Source organism: Kryptolebias marmoratus, linkage group LG16 (genome assembly GCF_001649575.2).
Source record: "Kryptolebias marmoratus isolate JLee-2015 linkage group LG16, ASM164957v2, whole genome shotgun sequence".
NCBI lineage: Eukaryota > Metazoa > Chordata > Actinopteri > Cyprinodontiformes > Rivulidae > Kryptolebias > Kryptolebias marmoratus.
Window position 1 is genome coordinate 21,057,369 of NC_051445.1, and position 17,637 is coordinate 21,075,005.

Consider the following 17,637-nt stretch of genomic DNA (forward strand, 5'->3'; position numbering starts at 1 on the left):
ATGCCGGACTGTATGACTTCTTGGGGCAGCAAAATCGTGTTACACGTATTCAACAGAGATGTCAGTCCAAGAATGAACAGAAAACTAAAACTGGTGTTAACACGCTTAATATTAGATATAAAGTCTAAAAGCAGAGGGAGAAGGATAAGGGGAAAAAAAGACAACTGTGGACGCACTCATGGGCTGGAAAAAGATGTCTGTTGCAGCAGCAGCATAATAAAAGATTTTGCCTAAACCTTGACCACTGTGAGCCATTGGGTCAATTTGACCCAAAGTTACAAGGGCTTCTCTACTTCTTTCTCTTTTGAGAACTTCAGGAGGATTAAGCATGGCTATAACCTGATCTGGAGCAGGGTAAGTCTGCAAATAAATCTCCATGGTAACTTATGTGCCACTGCTTTAGTGAGAAGAGAATCAAGGATAACTTAAGCCAAGATAGCCAGAAAACCCCAAATTAGTTCTCTAGTTCCGGTTTTGTGAAATAGCCCAATGGACTTCTGCCTTTGCTTTACTACTTTCAATTTACTATTTTTCTAATGGTTTGTTGAGACAAACACATCCAACTGGAAAAAAATGCACATTAATATAAATAGTTATTGTCTAAGTCCAGTTTTCAGGTTTTCCTGTTATATGTGTTGGCCACAAAAGGAAGAACCAACAACTTCTTTATTTTCCCTCTTCTTTAATGGTCATCAGACCTCACCTGACTTGGACTGATATAATGAGAAAATGAGTTTTTAGAAATAAAAGGGCAAAAAACAGAACATGAGGAAAGTAAATGAGCATATTAGCATAACTGAGACGATTAATATAAATTTTAGAGAATACCTGGAGTCAGTAAGGGGGTGAAAAGAAACCCTGATTCTTGTCTTGATTATTCAGGATGAATATTTTTGTCCAAGCTCAGGTTTATGCGTAACATGTATGAAGATGCAGTGAAGACTTGAACAGTAAAAAAAAGGAAAAGGAGCCAGACAGTTTGATCTAGTTTGATTGTCTGTTGAGAAAAGTTGTCATGTGTGGATTTGCTCTCTGATAGAAGTACTTTGTGGTGGAGCTTTTGTAGGTACAGTTGTGGTGGCGACCAATAAACAGACTGTCAGCTGACAGCATCAGACAGCAACATATTTGTACAGAGAAACATACAGTAAATGGTCTGAGGTTTTGTTTCTGTTCCGGGGTTTTAAATTTCTGAATGACTTATGAAAAACTGAAAACCAAAGAGTCGTCAGAAAGCAACAATATCTAAATCTGAATAAATCTGACAGGCATTACAGAGAAGTAAGATTTATTTCTAGACTTTTTAGGATTTATTTACCACTCATTCCAGTACATTTCTCACGTACTCCTGTGAAATCAATGAATGGAGAGTTGGCTTTCCGGTCAGTGAGGCCTCTGGTGTGTTTTGTGTGCTGATGTTGGGAAAGCATTTTGTTTTGGCATGTAGTGATGGACCTCTATTTTCAGCCCTAATTCCCATTCTGGGAGCAAAACAGTCCCAAACACAGAATTTCCCAAACTTGATTTTCAATATTACTGGCTGTGAAGGTTGTAATTCTATGAATTTAAGTCCGTAACCTTTGTACACACATGCACACCAAGATAAACAAAAGGACATTAATTATTCCCAATATTATACCACATCAGTGACCAACTTCTATTTTTGTTTTGATAAATAGTCTGCTGTACTTGATAACTGACTGGGGACTCGTGGAAAAAGTTTCAAAATTTGATTATATTTAACCAAAACCATATGTTAATAGGCTTAAGGAGCATAGTAGCGTCACTACTGTCGACACAAAGAAGGAGGTTTTTCAAATCCACTGTGATCGAGCCACGTTCTGATGGGTTGTGTAGGTCAAGAAGAGCGAAGTGGAGTCTTCAGTCAGTGTGAAGGGGATTCTAACAAGGTGGGTTGTGACTCTTGTGTCAGCAGTCAACCAGCCTGATCACAGGAGTGTGGAGGTAAACTGAATCAGAGCTGAATTCAGTTTCACTTCTTTAGTCAGAAAGAGCAGATTTTAGAATAAGGCAGTTTCTGTGATCGCTTACATTCAGGCCAAAAAAGAATAAATCAGAGGGTAGAAACTGAGTCAAAACTGAGACAGAAGAGAAGCTGAAACCATGGCCACGATTACTTTGGTTACTTTGATTACTTTGATTCTTTAACTCTCTCCAGCTCAGATTTTACTCAGAAAAGACCAGCTTTTAATGCAATTGGGCACATTTTCCTTTGTTATATTCATTGACTCAAATGTAAAAAAAGGTCAATAAAGGCCTTAAGATGATTCCTGATTTGGGTGGATGTTGAGAAAGTTAACATGAAATCCTTGCATAGTAACTACTATGCCATTTTTATACGTATTTATTTATACGTATCATTTATAAACATTTCAGGCCTTGTGTAAGTCTTTTTATGCTGTTAAGATTACAGACTAAAATTGTTAAGATTGGGGAAACCTTCAGGGCTGTAAGTCATCTCTTCACAGTACAACGTTTGTGATAATACAAAAATCACATACAGAACATACTGTATAAAACAAAAATGGACTCATAAATCATAGAAAAGATTCATTCATCACACATGTAGGCAGGATCAAAAAGATGCACCACATGCTGACTGTTGCACACACACACACACACACACACACACACACACACACACATCCACCCACATACCAACCGATGTGGTGGATTCTATTATATTGCAGATTTGTCCCTGACCACTGTTCTGAATAGATCCAGAACAGTGGGGATTCAAACCAGAGCCTGTAAGAGGTTTTGTTCTGTGGGATATGGAGCGCTGCACAGCGTCTCAACAAGTGAGAAACAATGTCCTGTAAAAATCAACATCACTGGTCAAGATCAAAACGTGGATCTGTGTGATAAAAAGCTATAAATGGCTCTTTTAGCAAATTAAGATACTGCAAGTCTTAATGCTCAATTAAAATCTTTTTCTGAGATCCGATTTTTTTGTTATTCACATTGTAGTTTAAATGCGACGGTCATCAAACTCCAGTGTCAGTCTGAAGCAACCCGCATGCGCAGAAGAAGATGTAACGTCACACGCAAGCAAGCAAAACGGATGCAACACAGATTAGCATGTGTTTATCATTGTGCATTCAGAGCCAACTCCGTTATTACCCGCGATGCTTGTTTTGTCCAATGTTCACATTTGATCTTCCTATCTACTCTAGCGCAGAATTACACTTCTGGAATGGAAGCAACCTACTGAAAGTGGAGGAGAGAAACAAACTATCGATCCCATCACGCTGGTTTTAAAACAACCCAACGCCAACATTGGTAACATCAATCAAAAACGCAAATAGAAAAAAAACAAAGCAACTGGATTTCTATTCTGAAGATGAGTGAAGTTCCAAGGTTTTAACTGCATAATGTTGGTGTCAATAATATCAATATTTGGATTGATCTGCATACCCATACTTCAGTGACGTAAGAGTCAGATGCAGTTTTACCATTCAGTCTTTAAAAAACATCAGTTATGTATTCGATTTAGTTAATTGGATTTGTCACATTTATACTGTCATAAAAAAACAAGATATGGGTTGCAAACAGGCAAATAAAGGATTTGACCACATTTGTCTGCAGTGTGAATGTAGCCTAAGTATCACTGGATAAGTATTTAAGAAAGTTTCAAGGTTGGTTTTATTCCTATTTTCACAACTCTGATTAAAAAGAGGGGGAATTCCAAATCCAATATAAACCTGTTGTAACATTAAGATTTTTTTTATATGTATAGATGCTTTTATTTTTTAATCAAATATTTTTTATTGGGTTTCATTAACGGAATCAAATGTTCAGATGATTCAGAATGAAAGGTGTGGTACAAACAAGAACAAATGCTTTGACCAACCATCTGAGTATTTAAGCAGCATGAAGAATTAACCTGTATACATGTAACGATAAAACTTGGTGTACAATGCACCAAATACACAATCAAACAGAGTTACTTTGACACAAATAAGAAAAAATTCCGCCTTTTGTCGAAGAATATTGCTTCTGCAGAGTACGGCTGGCACATGTGATTCTCTGTCGATTGTGACACAGAGGAGATAATAGATGTTTCATGGTTGGATCTGGTCTTTAAGCAGGTCATGCAGATGTCAAAGGTTAAAACAGATCTGCCTGTTTTTAAAGAACCACAACAAAAGTGCAACAGGTTAACATACTGCATGACGAATCTTCAACTAGAAACCTTAAAATTGTCAGTAAAATGAAAATACTGTGAAGGATTAGTGCTCCATATCAATGTGCCAAACAACAGGCTTTTTGGACAGTGGGAACTACAACCACAAAGATTGGTGCATTTCATAGTGAAAAAAGTTTTGAAGCAATAATTAGTAAGAGAAAAGTTGTTTGTTCCTTTACTATTAAAAAGACTTGTATACCATTGGGTTTCTGACTTAAAAACTTTAAAACAAATAAATAAACTCACTTTAATTTTGGCCTTTTTATTGTTATTGTTTTTATTATTCATGTCTCAGTTGGGGCTTTTCTGTGTGGAGCATTTTAGATAAAATGAAGATTTTTAATTGACATCTGTATGTGTGAGCAGCATGCATGTTATTTGTCTCTGTGGTGGTCCTGCAATAAATGGATGACCTGTCCAGGCTGTACCGCACCTCCCACCCACTGACTGCTGGAGACAGACACGAGCCCTGTGACCCGAAACAGGATTAAGTAGGTATAGAAGATGGATAAAAAATCCTACATTCACGACAACAGTAACAATTAAAGGTAATGACTTTGATTTTTCTTTTGTCACTCATTCTACTTCCTGGTGTATTTCACTGAAAGGGAACTTTTGAGAATAAGTACAATATAACCCCACTCGTGTACATTCTTGTATATCCCTTTCACTTTAAATCCTTCCTGTCCCTCCTGTCATTCTTTTTCTCAGTCAGGGGTTGACACATATTTTATGTAACTCCACATGGTTTCTATTTCCCAACCTCCTTTTGGCGTCTCCAGTTTGACTTTGCCCTATTTCAAATCTCTTTGTCAAGTCCCATTTTTCTCTCTTGTTCAAGTGAGTGCACTCTGCTTTGTGCTCCTTCTTCACCTTTGACTCCACATAACATCTCATTTTGTGTCTTTATATTGTCTGTCCCTCGGTGAGTTGTTGGAACCATGAAGAATAATCCATTATTTGACAGCGTTTTGACTGAAAAGACCATTGTGTATAATTTATTAACATATTTTTTGATATTTTGTGCAATGTTAAATGTGTAGAATTTTTTAAGGGATTAAAAATTGGCAACTTTGCACTAATTTTACAGAAATTCAATCCATGTATGGGAAGTATTTATCAGGTGATTAGAAACAATAAAACACCACCAATGTAATTTTCTGGCTTCAAAGCTTTGCTATAAAGCTAGTGTACAAAAAAGTTTGATTTTTTTCATTTTACTCAAACTGCTCTTCTTGTCTCTCTTAGTCTGTATGTAATATACAAACCACGTCAAGCAGTGATAATATAAAACTTAGGTTTGGGGCCCTCAGACACACCTCTCTGTCAGTCTAGCTAACTCAAGACAGACAACTCCTTAGATCAGAAGAGTGAAATGACTCGAATAAGTGCATCATATGTGGATGTGCTGCATTTTTTGTTTTATTTAGCTTTTTATGGAACCAATATTCATTATATTGTTACCCCATAGAAGGGCTGCATTTTGATATAAAGAGAAAAAATGAGAAGGGCTGAATCTCTCAAGTGAAATTGGGTTTCTTCCTTTGTATGTTGAAACTATGAACTCGCTAACTCAGTTTGTTACGTAACATGAGGTCAGGTACTGTTCAATGGCCTGCTTTTATTAATAAACTAAAATTTACAACCAAACAAAAGATTTGATTGAAAAGTAAATTAATTGAAACAGTTATACATAATAAAAGTGTTCAAAGTTATAAGTGAAAAGCAGGGATATGACTAACATTTGTAATATGACTAACGGTGCTGTTTTCTTTAGTGATGTGTTATTGAGACCTGAAGGTGAGCGAGAATCAGCTTCCTGCGATTGAAAGTCACAAAAATTAAAGTTCTGACTGGTGTTGTGTTAATACACCAAGCAACAGTTCAGACTACCCAGTCTTCCTGAAATCTCTTAATGCTGCTCTGGAAAATGTGCCGTTTGGGGATTCCATCGTTCTCCTGGAGAACATTACAGCCTATGTGGGCAATGACAGAGGTACCTGGAGGTATGTTTGGGAGGAATGACTTCCTTGATCTGAATCCAAGTAGAGTTTTTTGTAGGACTTTTGTGCTAATCATTGATTATATATCAAACACTATGTTCAAGCATAGAATGGTCCATAAATGGACTTTGTATCAGAACACATTGGGTCAAAGATTATTGACTGATTTTGGAGTTGTACCGTGTAGTTATATGTCTTGGATGCTCAAATGTAGAAAAGGAGCAGAGCTGGTAGTTGATCACAATCTGGTGATGAGTTAATCCAGGAGAAAGGAAGACTGCCGGACACACCTGGTAATTGTAAATCAATCATGAGGGTGAACTAGGAATGGCTTGGGGAGGGACCTGTCTGTCAGACTTTCAATTTACACCTCCAGAAGTAATAATTTACATGTCCAGAGGCAAATCTGAGAAACAGTGCTTCAGTAGGCCATGTTAAGAACTCCTATGGCAGAAGTGGCCAGAAGGTTGTTGATGCCAGTCATCAAACTGAAGAAGACAAAGACCTTTTGGTCTTGAAGCAGCTGAACGGTCCCTTACAGAAAACCCACATGAAATTTACCTGAGGAAATCACATGTGAAGATAATGTGATTATTTAATTTCATTTGCATAACCTTGGTCACTGCAAGGCAGCTTTCTCAAAATATTGCTGCAGTGTCTCAGTTTCATTTCTTTTTGCTGTCTTCCATCATTTCCCCTTTGATTTCACAAGTTGGACTGTCTGATAAGCTGTTCCTTTTATGTTAGGCTCAATTATTAAGGTTGGGTTAGACAGTTTCACCTTTGCGAATATGGTCTACGCTCCAGAAACAAGAGTAATCGATTTGACCATGACGAGGTGGAAGGCAGTTCACCTCAAATGTCATCATGCTGTGTCAAGTTACACACAGCAGGACTTGAGGTTTGGTTTGTCTAAAAGAGAGAAAAACAATATTCTCTTTGTTTCTTGTTCTGCTCTCCTGGTTTGTCTCTTGGTTTTACATGTCTTTGTCTTTTTGTGTGCTGAAACATTTTTTTTTTAATAAACAACCCATGTGAGACATGTTGCCTGCAGAAGTTGTCTGATAAAGGCTGTTTCATTTCCACAAAGAACACTGACATAAAGAGCTGCTATTTGCTAAGTAAATGATTTCCTCAGTGGATTACAGTAATGTCTCGTGCTGTTGAATAAAGTTAAATCAGTTGTCTAAACATATTGAAATAACATCTTGAAAAAATATGGGAGTGAAATAGGAAATCAGTGTGACAAAATATTAATTTTTCGATTAATTTTCTTCCCAAAATAATATGAACATTTTGGTTTAGATATTATTCACTTTTTTTTTTCAGAAACATCTCTATAAACCTAACCGGACTTTGTGAAACAGGACTTGTGCTGTTCACATGCACATAAATATATACTTTAGATGTAACAAAAGGTTCAAGATTCTTATTTTCAATTGAGTAAAGGTGGCATATTTATGAACATTGAAATTTTGACAAAAAAATCATGTTTAAACCACACATTGGAACTTTAAGCCTTTAAGTTTTCAGGCATAAATGCTTGTATAATTAAATTAGAAAATAAAAATGTCCATTGCAAAGCCTATACCTCTGAATAAGTTCTGTAAACATCCTCTGTTAGCATTTTCTGATGACAAATGGTTTCATCTAGTTAAATGTCTTTACTGGGTGTCTGTGGTCAGTTTTTATTAGGTGTGAAATCTGTTAGGAGCGTGAAACTGTGTCAGACAAAGCAATCTGTCCATCAACCCCAAGACATCTGTAACTAGCTAACAAGTCGAGCAAAAATATGGATCCAGTGTCCAATAAAGGAAGACAACTCAATCTAGTCCTAGGTTTACAACTAGGCAAGCGAAGAATGAAGGTCTTTGTGAAGTAAATTATCTTGTTTTTACACAAGAATATCTATCTCAGATACGGACTACTGTTTTCCACTGTTCTTTACTGTTGTTAATTTGACTTTTGATGGTTGTTCATCGATTCATTTTAGCCAAGAACAGGTAGCAGAGGCAGCAGAACAAGCCCAAACATCCCTGTCCCCAGCAACACTTCCAGCTCTTCCAGGTTATCCTAAAATGTTCTCAGTGTATATATATATATATATATACCATAAACACACAGTAAGCTATGTCTTAGGTAACATGGACCACTTTTTTGTTATCTGCTTTAAGTTATTTGAAACTCCAAACTGGACACAGCCTTTTCCAGTTAATGCAAGTGGAGTTATTCTCAAAACTAGCGATAAATAAACTTGCCCGTGATTGCTAGCCAGTACCACAAAAAGTGACAAATCAACCTCCCACTCATTCAATCATTCTTCCATCATCATAAAAAAACTAATCTATTTAAATTTGACATAATTATTGGTGTAATACTGTGTACAAGACCTGCTCTAAAATAACAATCAGTGATTTTATAAATGCCAAATTGCAGTAACCACAATTCTTGTGCTGGACGAGCATCACTGCTGATTTGTCTTTTAAACTTTGCTTAACTTTGCAATTTTCAATCCAGACTGTTTTTTTAGGCTGGCTGCCAGGCTGAGTGAGCCGTAACGGGATTCCCAAAAGAGATGGGTGGGATACAACTCTGAGCTCTGCCAGTCTGTAGTTACTGCTCAAAAAGAGATGTAGATCATTTTAGCACTAACAAAAATTGATTTTGTTGTTGAGATAGACAATTGAGGGTTGGATGAGAGTATTTTAAAAGGGAAGCTTGTAAATTTATCTAACTTGTGTTCAAGAGAACTGTCTATAAAACAACAAATCACTCTTGAGCACTCTCCTGATATAGTACATGTCTGCTAAGTCACCTCTGGCCAACATCAGTCTCTCCCACTTATTTTCCCAGCTCTCCGCTCCTGACCCTAATTTAGTGGCCAGCCCAGAACAGACCAAGTCAAATCACTTTCTTTAAAACTCTCTATCTCCTGCCGCCCTCCTTATCATCACAGTTCACTGTTTGCTCTCACCACTAGCTTCACAGTCGGCTCCTCCGATAAAAACCTGCTGGGGACTTTTTAGGTTAGATTTGTTATTTAATGACAATTGTTTTTATACATTATGTTTCAAGCCAATCATTAGATTGTCCACAATTTTAAGCCAGAACTGTCTAAAGCTCTAAGCTGACAAGGCTGTTTTACAATAAGTTTCAACCATATAGGGTCACTCAGTGAGGTTTCTAAAGTGAGCCATCCCAGAGGTTTTGATATTTTTCTGGCAGGGAAAACCTAACCCACCCTGCCTGTCTTTAACCTCAATGTGACCTCTCCAGACCAGCTTCAAGTATCTACTGCTGTCATTCTAAACACCATCTGTTACTCTAGTGTAGTGGTTCCCAAAGTTGGGGTTGGGACTCCTCTGGGGGGGCATAAAACACCAAGTGGCGGTCCTTAAATAGATATCTACTTGCGTTTAAAAATGATATCTAATACCACACATATAATGGTCACAAAAAAATTAAAACAGTAGTCATAAAGTAAAAAAAAAAAATAGTATTGTGTTTGCTAAAACTGTTTATGTTGGAATTATGCCATTGTTTAATAGGGTTGTTTGTAAAGTTTGTATATTTAAAGTGACAATAGGGGGCGTCACAAGCCTTTGTCACTATGATTTGGGAGCCTGAAAATTTTTGAAACCATTTCTCTAGTGGAGGCTGCTGTACCTGCAAAACGTAATATTGTCTGTAATCCAACACACATTAAAAAAGTCTGTCTTGTTAGTGTTTACAGGAAGAATCAGACAAGCCATGTTTGCAAAATAAAATTGCACAAGTTCCGTTTGTGCACAAAAACGTGTATAAATGAAACCGAATGCACTGACAAGCTGCTTTTTCTTTTGCAGGGTGTGGTGGTATTACGTTCACAACATGGACTTAGTGTCTATGCGTGTATGTGTGTGTGTTGGGTTTTTTGTGTGTGTGTGTGTGTGTTGCTGTCTGGCCAACATATGTTGAGGTCTGGCAGAAATACAATCACGAGGGTGTTCCTCCCTGGTAACTGTGAGAAAAATCGGAAAAGCTGTAGTCTGTCAGAGTTTCTTAAATTGTAGGTCAGGTCAGGATCTGCATGCTCTGTCAGCCTTTAGAGTTATCCAGGGTTTGATTTACGCAGGACTTGTACTCAAGGACACTTCAGCTGGGTGGACAGTTAAGCCTGTTGAGGAACAAACCTCAGCTCACATGTGATATTCTAATATCGTACGAGAATGATCCATTGTAAAAATTAGTTTTCTTCTCTATTTCTCTACATTTCTCATAATGTCAGAATTTTGAAAAATAGAAAATTAAAAATACATATGAACTCTTATTGCTTAAATACAACTTTTGTACTGTGAACTGTTGGCCAATGGTAGAACTCAGCTATGATGGTTTGTAAATGGACTTATTTTATTAGTTTCTTAACCTCTCTGTGTTTTACTTTCACTCTTTGTTCTGACCCTGCCCCACACATCTGTTTGCAATTAGTCCTCACTTTCCCATTTGATGTTCCCAATGCCAGATTGTCTTAGATCCAGTGTCCAGCTTTCCCAGCTGTTGTTTCTTGTCCAAACATCAGGATACATGCACCAATTTTCAATGAAGGTGCTGCTCTCAGAGCTCTAGGGGCTCTAAGAGATGGTATGAGTTTTTTATGTAGGATGCCCTGAGTTGATTATAAGTGTCAGCTAGAGGTCCTGATCGAAGCATCTTTTATTGACTGGTATCAGAGCAGCTCATCTTAGACTGTTGTTGACCTGCTGTCTTTAGTTTTACATCAGCTTGGTTATATTACAGCGGACATAAAACGTTGTGTTGTAACATGCCAACATGTCTGAAGTACAAAAATATTTTAAACACAAAATAAGAGCAGTTCATTAGCTACTTACATTGTTTGCAATTCAGGTATTTTTCCTGGTGGTAGCGATAAACATGCATTCAATACCCCCAACATAGAAAAAAGAATTATATAATGGGTGATTGAATTTATTGCTCTGGGTAGCCAACCCATTGTGGCGGTCCATGGCACGTTCTACTCTTCCAACACTACATGACCAATACAGCGCAGTTTGAGATGTATACAAATGTCACCTTAACCTGGTATATTTCTTTCCTTGTTAAAAAAAGGACAACTTCAGGACAACATGAACGCAGGGATTTTTACTGTAATGTAAAACTACTGTGGTGCCAATAAAGCACATCAAGAAGGTTGTAGGTTTAACACCCAGCTACTGGCTTTCTGTGTGGGGTTTGCATTCTCTCTCTGTGCATGTGTGGATTTCCTCCTGATACTCCAATTTCCTCCAAAAGTCCAAGAATATGGTTAATTGGCTACTCTAAATTGTCACTAGCTCTGAGTGTGTGAATGAATGGTTGCTTGTGTTGTTTGTCTCTATGTGGCCCTGTGAGGGACTGATGACCTATCCAGCATGTACCCTGCCTTTTGCCCAATGACTGCTGGAAATAGACACCAGTTGCTCACAACCCAGAACATGAACAAGCAAGTAAAGAAAATGAATGGATAGAAGACCAGATTCTCAGCATAGGCCATAGAGAATGTTGTGCTTTCCAAGTGCTTTAAAGTACAGTACTGCTAAGAGCCACTAGGCTCTGACCAAAGAATATACAAACAATGCACAGAAAAACCCCAGCTGAGGGTTAAATGAGGACTCTTCTGGCTGTAAACAACAGTGCCACCCCTGCAGAGCGTCTACTGTGTATGCAGGGATTGCACAATCTGTCTCACTACAGCCATACACACAGATTTGTTTTTGCTGACCCCTCCTATTAATTTTACAATTGTTTTTGTGTCAGTGAAAACTGATACCACAAAAACACACATATGAAACATAAGCACAGAACTGTGATTTTGGCTTTGAATGACGAGATTGTAAAGCCAAAAACAAGTCAAGACTGAAGATGTCAGGAAAGGAGAAGAAAACAATGATTATTTGGAGGTAAGATGTTTTTGCTAGTAATGGTCAGACACTTAAGCTTTTTATTCCAATTAGAGGGATCCATAGTGGTGATTTTGTCACAATCATTTGTCCAAACAAGAACAGCTAATTATAAAATGTTTTGTCAACACACATGCATTATGGATGTTTTTTTTTACTATATAAGTGAAACATTTGCAAACATTCTCTGACAGCATATTGTTATAAAATCAAAATCAATATAGTATCATGTTGCTTTGCAAATTTATTGGTCCTCCTAAAATTCTTTTAGGAATAACAAATTATTCATAATCACTTGTGTCAAAATAATCATTCCAACCTGTTCAAATCAGGTTGTAATTTAGAAATATGTTGTTTTGCAAGAGTTTTAGGAACTTTAGCTTTATATTCACTGTGCAATGTCAACAGGGAGGCCTCTGATCAATACGACATTAATTTTCACTATCACAGTAAGTCCAAACACATTGCCAGAGTTGTAGAGACATCTTCTCTTTCTCGCAAGAACACGGAGCCCTGTAACAGATATGGTCAGCATTATAAAGTTCCTAAGGGATGACATGACGAGACAGAACAAAACGATGGTAATTTTGCCAAGTTAGTTGGATCATACCTGCCAAGTTCCCCGAGGAACTGTACACAAGGGAAAAGAAATGTGCAGTTTTATGTTTCCTTCTTCAAAAGATCAGTCATTATATTAGATCCTGTGAGTGAGAGTGCTGTAGATATAAACACTCCAAGGAAGCTTTTTTGGCCAAAGCTGAGGGCTTCTACAAGCACACAAAGCACAAAGCTCAGGGTGGAACAAACTCTATTCTTATAAACACAGATTCTCTGACAACCTCTCTTGTACTCTAACTGGGCTCTCTGGGCATGAGTCAGAACAATGTTGGTTCACAAAATTCAAAATTGCATCTAATAGAAGACAGAATTTTGGAAACATGAACATGATGTGCTCTATTGTTATAAGATAAAGCAAATGCTATCATTCAACTTAATTAGCCACACTGCATGCTCATAAAACAAAACATTTCTAATACAAGACACACTCAGAAACGCAAATGCCTGTCAACAATTAGCAAAAAGATGACAATGCTTAGAACCTAGATGCGTGGTAAATTTAAGGTTACCACGTCTTACTTGAAATGATTTTATTCTCATCTTGGTGACTATAATACTTTTTGCAGCATAAATCTTAGCTTATATAGTCTTAGAAATACTTAAAATTAGATGGACTTGCCTGCGTTTGACATGCGTACTCACTAACTTGTGTACATTGTGGTCACTATATAGTAGACTAAATAGGGAATAGAGGACAGCCCAGTGATTTTACATGAAAATACCAACACTTCATAAATGTGCATATGGGTATTCAGTTAGGCACTGCATAAATAAATAAGCAAAATAATCCATGTCTGAATGTGGGTAACGGCCATCGTTTCACCACCACCCCAGTCTGCCATTGCAGTGGCACTGCCCCCGATGCCCATGTAATATTGCAAAAGTGTGTCAACCAAGACAGCCCAGCAACATCCAAAGCCTTGAGGAACTGAGGGCAGATCTCGTCCACCCCCAGAGCCCTGCTGCTGGAATCCTACTAGCTAACAAGGCCCGATAGGACACCTTCTTCAGCTTGACAGCCTCCCTCGCCTGGGGTGTCCACCACTGGGTTCGAGGATGACTACCACTAGCTTAGGGCAGCCACCTCAACAATAGGAACATGGAAGATAGCCGCTCAGACTCGATATCCCCCATTACATCTGGAATGCATTTGAAGTTGGAGGTGGGAGGTGAATATGTTTCTGACAGGTTCTTCTGACAGTCGTTCCCAGCAAACTGTCAGTACATGTTTGGGTCTACCCGGTAGACATAAGTTACTCTAATAATTTATGTCACGCTTGCCTTTTTTTTAATGGAATTTCAGGAAGCAATATTAGCAGCTGTACATTTGGATTTTACAGAGGAATTGCTTTAACTGATTTGAGAACCTGTGATAAAAGGTTTTGAAACAGAAAGAAAATAAAAATCGTCGCAACAGGGGAAGACTTAAGAATTTTAGAAATAAAGGCTATGATGGGTCAGATCAATTCAACTATGTTCTGATTTCCATACAAGTTTATATTTCTGTATGAATAATCAGACAAAATACATCTAAAGCACCTGGTCCATTTATGTAATCTTTTTACAACAAACACGTTCAGCTTTTCACTTAAGACCAAGTCCTAATTTTGCATCTTGTGTAATTGTGTTTGTCACTGTTGTGTTCAACTTTCTTATTTGAGCAAGGAAGATCTGCAACATCTTAAAAACCTCTCACTGACTTTCTGCTGCCCGTGCTTCTGTAGTGCCAGCACATACATTCATCACATTAAGAGTCAACACAGTATAGTGCCTATCCATATCTGTGAGAATCAGTCAAATTTTCAAATAGGAAAAAAAAAGAAACTATTGAAGAGAGATACAATAGTATTACTGGTAAAATATTCTTATGATTAGTCATCTGCAACACAAACACACTTACTCCAACATATACAGCTTTCAGCTATCTAAAACACTGTTCATGATATTTAGTAAGCTTTTCATTTTACCAATGATGTGTTGATGCTGTGTAACATGAGTTTCTCTTCATCTCATCAACAATTCTCATAAGTATCAGTTAGTGTAAACCACTCCATAAATCCAGTCTTGCGGGTTATTATTCTGTTAAAATTTTAAGCCAGAAAGGAAAAGAAAAGAGTGAGAGGAGGAGGCACTTGGAGAATTTTGATGCAAAGCAAAAATAGATGATGCCCTGGTTGCTTTGGTCTTGTCCTTTGTATGTGGAGGTTTGGGAAGCTGCCACTTTTGTTGAAGGGCCAACATATAGAGGTGCTCACGTGCATGATTGCATTTGTAAACACAAACTTAAACATGAAAATACACAGATGCATATCATGCTCATTCACACAAATACTGAGCCACATGCACATTCAGAAAGCTTGTTGGTTTTGGCTGAAGCTATCTCCTGTGCTGAGAGAAAAGGTTGGGAGCTTTGCCACTGTTTTATTTGCCTGGAAAACTGAAACTCAATTTAACATACACAGCTATGAGTATGTTCCCACAGCTGTATGTGCATTTGTTTGTAAAAGTACTGCATTGATACTGGGATGCTGAAGATTCTGGACATTGTGTGGTGGTCATAGTTGACACACCTCTTTAATGTCATATGTAGCGCTGAGACAACACATGCAGAGTGGCAGATTGCAGTGGTGGTCTTTGTTTTTTAAAAAAGGGGACTCAGACAAGATTGTTCCAACTGTCAAAGAGATCACACCTCCCAGCTGTGACCAATTGTCAAATTTCAGATTCAAAAGGAGCAGTGTGGCTTTCATCCTGGTTGTGGAACAATGAAACTGATTGATACTTTTACAGAGTTGCTAAGGAGTCATCGAAGCTTGACTGTCCAGTTTCTAGAGAAGGGTTACCAAGCACTCTGAGGGACTATGGAGTAACAGGGTCACTTTTAAGGGCTACTTAGTCAGTTTTGTTTGTGATGTTCAAGGACAGGATCTTAAGACACAGTTGTGGGGAAGAGGGTGTCTGGTTTGGGAACCTGAGTCTCAACTCTGCGTTTTACAAATGATGGGGTTCTGTTGGTGTCGTCAGGCCATGTCCTTTAATGTGCGCTGGGGTGGTGCACAGAAGTGTGGCATGCTTGGGAAGAGAGTCAGCTTTTTTAAGTCTGAGGTCGTGGTTCTCAACCAGTAAAAGATGGATTGCTTTGCCCAAGATGGGGAAGAATTTCTGCTTCAAGCAGAGGACTTCAAATATCAGGGAATCTTGTTCACAAGTGGTGTGTCAATGGATCAGGGCCTCATCCTTAGTAATGAAGGCATTGCTCTGGTTTGTTGTGATGAAGAAAAAGCTGAAGTTCTCAATTTACAGATTCATCTGCCGATCCATTCCTCACCTGGGACCACCTTGGGGTTCCCCAGGAGGAGCTGGATAGTGTCACAGGAAGAGAAATGTCTGTGTTTTGCTCCTGGACCTGATACCTCTTCAATGTGATCAAGTTTAAATAGCAGTGGTGAATTTACAAAGTCAGCTGCAAAGTGCTTTACACTCAACAAGATGGAAACATTTTAGGAGAAAAATTCTTTGTAAATAAATCTACAACTTTAAATGTGACAAGTGGAAGGACATTAACAGGATACACAAATATCTGATACATAAATGTATAAAGGGAAAAACTAATGATGTCACTAGATAATAAAGCTGGATGTTGCAATTTATTGACGGCTCTTAAACCTTTGTTTTACCAGTGTTGTGTTGACGTCTCTTTCTCCATTTAGATCAATCTCACCAGCTATACATTGAAAACACAACTCAGCACAATACCTGCTGCATTACACACAATCAATGATTTTGCAAAATCATGCATACAGTTTACTAAACTGAAGGAACCTTTTTACCCAACCTCCATTCTACCTCTACACTTGACCTTTGCCAGGTTCCGTACATTAACCTTTACTTGAAATTAACAAAAAGTAACCAATCATATGTCTTGAAAACAATAATTTTATATACAACAATACCACATTTTATTATGCCTGATATGGAGAAGCACATGTTGTGTCTGGTTTTTGGATTCTGGCGTAAATAAAGAGAAAGAATGATTGCAACATAGACCTCAATGTCAAGAATTACACAATAAACTTGGGAAACCGATTTCATACATCTCACTGTACATAATGATTGTAAACACTGTCAGGCCGGTGATGTTTTTCCTTTTTGAGCAACTCTCAGTGTTCAGGGAGTCCGTAGGTGTCAGGATCGCGGGACACAGAAAAGAACCCTGAGTGCAGACTCATGGTAAAAATAAACTAATTTATTAACTAAAGAAAAATAACAAAACAAAAGCTGACGGGGCAGCAAANATCTTCAAGCAAACGCCCCCCAAAAGAATATCAACGTCCCCTTTTTGAAAATATTGCTGCTAGCGCCCCCCGTCATCCTCTCAACACCGCCCCCGTTGAGAAACACTAATATAGACGCTCCTTACCAGTTAGAATCGTGTATTAATGTTCTGTAATTCTATTGATTGTATTATCCTGAGGATGAGTGCAACCATGCACTGGTGAGATCATGTGAGTTTGTGGTGTACATGACTGCCGGTACAAACTACAAAGATAACGAGGTCTAGAGTCAGCTAATTAGGAACCGAAACCCACTTGAAGAAAACCACCTGCATAAGATGGAGAAAAACAAGTCCATATATACAGGGTTCCGGAAAGATGACCAAAGGAGGATGGGCCAGTTCTTTGTTCAGGTTAAAATGCTATGTTTGAGAGATTTAGCTCAGACATTTTCTAGTGTTCCTGCTGTGAGCTAGTAAGGAGTGTCTCCCTTAGTACTAAGGCTAATATATCTTTTAAACTGAAGACACTGTTTCTGACCATTTTTGACTCCTGGTTTCATATCACTGCTATTACTTCCTGTTTCCTAAACTTGC